Source organism: Ranitomeya variabilis, chromosome 8 (genome assembly GCF_051348905.1).
Source record: "Ranitomeya variabilis isolate aRanVar5 chromosome 8, aRanVar5.hap1, whole genome shotgun sequence".
Classification (NCBI taxonomy): domain Eukaryota; kingdom Metazoa; phylum Chordata; class Amphibia; order Anura; family Dendrobatidae; genus Ranitomeya; species Ranitomeya variabilis.
In genome coordinates this window covers 124,753,228-124,759,347 of record NC_135239.1, presented here as the reverse complement: position 1 = coordinate 124,759,347, position 6,120 = coordinate 124,753,228, and positions in this window count along the sequence as shown.

The window sequence follows — 6,120 nt, the reverse complement described above, 5'->3', positions numbered from 1 at the left end:
CACTTAATGAGAGCCAGAAGGTTGAAGCTCAGATTTAGACAGTGGAGGACAACACCAGGGAGCGGCAGACACCGTTAGTAGGCCCTAACCACCATTTTTTTAAAAAACAGCACTTAATGAGAGCCAGAAGGTTGAAGCTCAGATTTAGACAGTAGAGGACAACACCAGGGAGCGGCAGACACCGTTAGTAGGCCCTAACCACCAATTTATTAAAAAACAGCACTTAATGAGAGCCAGAAGGTTGAAGCTCAGATTTAGACAGTGGAGGACAACACCAGGGAGCGGCAGACACCGTTAGTAGGCTGTAACCACCAATTTTTTGTTAAAAAAGCACTTAATGAGAGCCAGAAGGTTGAAGCTCAGACAAGGCAACCTGGAGGAGAACACCAAGGAGGAGGAGAACACTCAGGAGGAGGACAACACCAGGGAGCGGCAGACACCGTTAGTAGGCCGTAACCACCAATTTTTTGTTAAAAAAGCACTTAATGAGAGCCAGAAGGTTGAAGCTGAGACAAGGCAACATGGAGGAGAACACCAAGGAGGAGGAGAACACTCAGGAGGAGGACAACACCAGGGAGTGGCAGACACCGTTAGTAGGCCATAACCACCAATTTTTTAAAAAACAGCACTTAATGAGAGCCAGAAGGTTGAAGCTCAGATTTAGGGCTCATTTCCACTTGCGAGGAAAATGGACGAGTGCAATCCGATAAAAAATCGGATTGCACTCGGACCAATGTTAGTCAATAGGTGCCTTTTCATTTGCGATTTTTTTCTCAGCCGAAATCGTACTGATAAAAAAATCGCAGCATGCTGTGATTTGCTGCGAGTCTCGGACGAGACTCGCCAATGCAAGTCAATGGGTGCGTGAAAAAAAACGCATGGAATACGGACCATCCGTATTCCGTCCGTTTTTTACGGATACATTACCATTCTGTGGCATAGAACACTGTAAATGGTCCAGTAAATGACTGTATAAAAATAGTTGCAGAGAAAAAAAACGGATGTCATACGGATGTAAAACGGATGGTGCGATTAAAAATCGCATTGCACTCGCTTAACACTCGCATGACAATCGCATACTCTACATCCGTTTTTTCGGTCCAGATTACGGACCGTTTTTTCTCTTGCAAGTGGAAATGAGCCCTTAGACAGTGGAGGACAACACCAGGGAGCGGCAGACACCGTTAGTAGGCACAAACCAACAATTTTTAAAAAAACAGCACTTAATGAGAGCCAGAAGGTTGAAGCTCAGACAAGGCAACCTGAAGGAGAACACCAAGGAGGAGGAGAACACTCAGGAAAAGGACAACACCAGGGAGCGGCAGACACTGTTAGTAGGCCGTAACCACCAATTTTTTGTTAAAAAAGCACTTAATGAGAGCCAGAAGTTTGAAGCTCAGATTTAGACAGTGGAGGACAACACCAGGGAGCGGCAGACACCGTTAGTAGGCCCTAACCACCAATTTTTTAAAAAACAGCACTTAATGAGAGCCAGAAGGTTGAAGCTCAGATTTAGACAGTGGAGGACAACACCAGGGAGCGGCAGACACCGTTAGTAGGCCGTAACCACCAATTTTTTGTTAAAAAAGCACTTAATGAGAGCCAGAAGGTTGAAGCTCAGACAAGGCAACCTGGAGGAGAACACCAAGGAGGAGGAGAACACTCAGGAGGAGGACAACACCAGGGAGCGGCAGACACCGTTAGTAGGCCGTAACCACCAATTTTTTGTTAAAAAAGCACTTAATGAGAGCCAGAAGGTTAAAGCTCAGACAAGGCAACCTGGAGGAGAACACCAAGGAGGAGGAGAACACTCAGGAGGAGGACAACACCAGGGAGCGGCAGACACCGTTAGTAGGCCGTAACCACCAATTTTTTTAAAAACAGCACTTAATGAGAGCCAGAAGGTTGAAGCTCAGATTTAGACAGTGGAGGACAACACCAGGGAGCGGCAGACACCGTTAGTAGGCCCTAACCACCATTTTTTTAAAAAACAGCACTTAATGAGAGCCAGAAGGTTGAAGCTCAGATTTAGACAGTAGAGGACAACACCAGGGAGCGGCAGACACCGTTAGTAGGCCCTAACCACCAATTTATTAAAAAACAGCACTTAATGAGAGCCAGAAGGTTGAAGCTCAGATTTAGACAGTGGAGGACAACACCAGGGAGCGGCAGACACCGTTAGTAGGCTGTAACCACCAATTTTTTGTTAAAAAAGCACTTAATGAGAGCCAGAAGGTTGAAGCTCAGACAAGGCAACCTGGAGGAGAACACCAAGGAGGAGGAGAACACTCAGGAGGAGGACAACACCAGGGAGCGGCAGACACCGTTAGTAGGCCGTAACCACCAATTTTTTGTTAAAAAAGCACTTAATGAGAGCCAGAAGGTTGAAGCTGAGACAAGGCAACATGGAGGAGAACACCAAGGAGGAGGAGAACACTCAGGAGGAGGACAACACCAGGGAGTGGCAGACACCGTTAGTAGGCCATAACCACCAATTTTTTAAAAAACAGCACTTAATGAGAGCCAGAAGGTTGAAGCTCAGATTTAGGGCTCATTTCCACTTGCGAGGAAAACGGACGAGTGCAATCCGATAAAAAATCGGATTGCACTCGGACCAATGTTAGTCAATAGGTGCCTTTTCATTTGCGATTTTTTTCTCAGCCGAAATCGTACTGATAAAAAAATCGCAGCATGCTGTGATTTGCTGCGAGTCTCGGACGAGACTCGCCAATGCAAGTCAATGGGTGCGTGAAAAAAAACGCATGGAATACGGACCATCCGTATTCCGTCCGTTTTTTACGGATACATTACCATTCTGTGGCATAGAACACTGTAAATGGTCCAGTAAATGACTGTATAAAAATAGTTGCAGAGAAAAAAAACGGATGTCATACGGATGTAAAACGGATGGTGCGATTAAAAATCGCATTGCACTCGCTTAACACTCGCATGACAATCGCATACTCTACATCCGTTTTTTCGGTCCAGATTACGGACCGTTTTTTCTCTTGCAAGTGGAAATGAGCCCTTAAACAGTGGAGGACAACACCAGGGAGCGGCAGACACCGTTAGTAGGCACAAACCAACAATTTTTAAAAAAACAGCACTTAATGAGAGCCAGAAGGTTGAAGCTCAGACAAGGCAACCTGAAGGAGAACACCAAGGAGGAGGAGAACACTCAGGAAAAGGACAACACCAGGGAGCGGCAGACACTGTTAGTAGGCCGTAACCACCAATTTTTTGTTAAAAAAGCACTTAATGAGAGCCAGAAGTTTGAAGCTCAGATTTAGACAGTGGAGGACAACACCAGGGAGCGGCAGACACCGTTAGTAGGCCCTAACCACCAATTTTTTAAAAAACAGCACTTAATGAGAGCCAGAAGGTTGAAGCTCAGATTTAGACAGTGGAGGACAACACCAGGGAGCGGCAGACACCGTTAGTAGGCCGTAACCACCAATTTTTTGTTAAAAAAGCACTTAATGAGAGCCAGAAGGTTGAAGCTCAGACAAGGCAACCTGGAGGAGAACACCAAGGAGGAGGAGAACACTCAGGAGGAGGACAACACCAGGGAGCGGCAGACACCGTTAGTAGGCCGTAACCACCAATTTTTTGTTAAAAAAGCACTTAATGAGAGCCAGAAGGTTAAAGCTCAGACAAGGCAACCTGGAGGAGAACACCAAGGAGGAGGAGAACACTCAGGAGGAGGACAACACCAGGGAGCGGCAGACACCGTTAGTAGGCCGTAACCACCAATTTTTTTAAAAACAGCACTTAATGAGAGCCAGAAGGTTGAAGCTCAGATTTAGACAGTGGAGGACAACACCAGGGAGCGGCAGACACCGTTAGTAGGCCCTAACCACCATTTTTTTTAAAAACAGCACTTAATGAGAGCCAGAAGGTTGAAGCTCAGATTTAGACAGTAGAGGACAACACCAGGGAGCGGCAGACACCGTTAGTAGGCCCTAACCACCAATTTATTAAAAAACAGCACTTAATGAGAGCCAGAAGGTTGAAGCTCAGATTTAGACAGTGGAGGACAACACCAGGGAGCGGCAGACACCGTTAGTAGGCTGTAACCACCAATTTTTTGTTAAAAAAGCACTTAATGAGAGCCAGAAGGTTGAAGCTCAGACAAGGCAACCTGGAGGAGAACACCAAGGAGGAGGAGAACACTCAGGAGGAGGACAACACCAGGGAGCGGCAGACACCGTTAGTAGGCCGTAACCACCAATTTTTTGTTAAAAAAGCACTTAATGAGAGCCAGAAGGTTGAAGCTGAGACAAGGCAACATGGAGGAGAACACCAAGGAGGAGGAGAACACTCAGGAGGAGGACAACACCAGGGAGTGGCAGACACCGTTAGTAGGCCATAACCACCAATTTTTTAAAAAACAGCACTTAATGAGAGCCAGAAGGTTGAAGCTCAGATTTAGGGCTCATTTCCACTTGCGAGGAAAACGGACGAGTGCAATCCGATAAAAAATCGGATTGCACTCGGACCAATGTTAGTCAATAGGTGCCTTTTCATTTGCGATTTTTTTCTCAGCCGAAATCGTACTGATAAAAAAATCGCAGCATGCTGTGATTTGCTGCGAGTCTCGGACGAGACTCGCCAATGCAAGTCAATGGGTGCGTGAAAAAAAACGCATGGAATACGGACCATCCGTATTCCGTCCGTTTTTTACGGATACATTACCATTCTGTGGCATAGAACACTGTAAATGGTCCAGTAAATGACTGTATAAAAATAGTTGCAGAGAAAAAAAACGGATGTCATACGGATGTAAAACGGATGGTGCGATTAAAAATCGCATTGCACTCGCTTAACACTCGCATGACAATCGCATACTCTACATCCGTTTTTTCGGTCCAGATTACGGACCGTTTTTTCTCTTGCAAGTGGAAATGAGCCCTTAGACAGTGGAGGACAACACCAGGGAGCGGCAGACACCGTTAGTAGGCCCTAACCACCAATTTTTAAAAAAACAGCACTTAATGAGAGCCAGAAGGTTGAAGCTCAGACAAGGCAACCTGAAGGAGAACACCAAGGAGGAGGAGAACACTCAGGAAAAGGACAACACCAGGGAGCGGCAGACACTGTTAGTAGGCCGTAACCACCAATTTTTTGTTAAAAAAGCACTTAATGAGAGCCAGAAGTTTGAAGCTCAGATTTAGACAGTGGAGGACAACACCAGGGAGCGGCAGACACCGTTAGTAGGCCCTAACCACCAATTTTTTAAAAAACAGCACTTAATGAGAGCCAGAAGGTTGAAGCTCAGATTTAGACAGTGGAGGACAACACCAGGGAGTGGCAGACACCGTTAGTAGGCCGTAACCACCAATTTTTTGTTAAAAAAGCACTTAATGAGAGCCAGAAGGTTGAAGCTCAGACAAGGCAACCTGGAGGAGAACACCAAGGAGGAGGAAAACACTCAGGAGGAGGACAACACCAGGGAGCGGCAGACACCGTTAGTAGGCCGTAACCACCAATTTTTTGTTAAAAAAGCACTTAATGAGAGCCAGAAGGTTGAGGCTCAGACAAGGCAACCTGGAGGAGAACACCAAGGAGGAGGAGAACACTCAGGAGGAGGACAACACCAGGGAGCGGCAGACACCGTTAGTAGGCCGTAACCACCAATTTTTTAAAAAACAGCACTTAATGAGAGCCAGAAGGTTGAAGCTCAGATTTAGACAGTGGAGGACAACACCAGGGAGCGGCAGACACCGTTAGTAGGCCGTAACCACCAATTTTTTAAAAAACAGCACTTAATGAGAGCCAGAAGGTTGAAGCTCAGAATTAGACAGTGGAGGACAACACCAGGGAGCGGCAGACACCGTTAGTAGGCCGTAACCACCAATTTTTTAAAAAACAGCACTTAATGAAAGCCAGAAGGTTGAAGCTCTGATTTAGACAGTGGAGGACAACACCAGGGAGCGGCAGACACCGTTAGTAGGCCGTAACCACCAATTTTTTAAAAAACAGCACTTAATGAGAGCCAGAAGGTTGAAGCTCAGATTTAGACAGTGGAGGACAACACCAGGGAGCGACAGACACCGTTAGTATGCCGTAACCACCAATTTTTTAAAAAACAGCACTTAATGAGAGCCAGAAGGTTGAAGC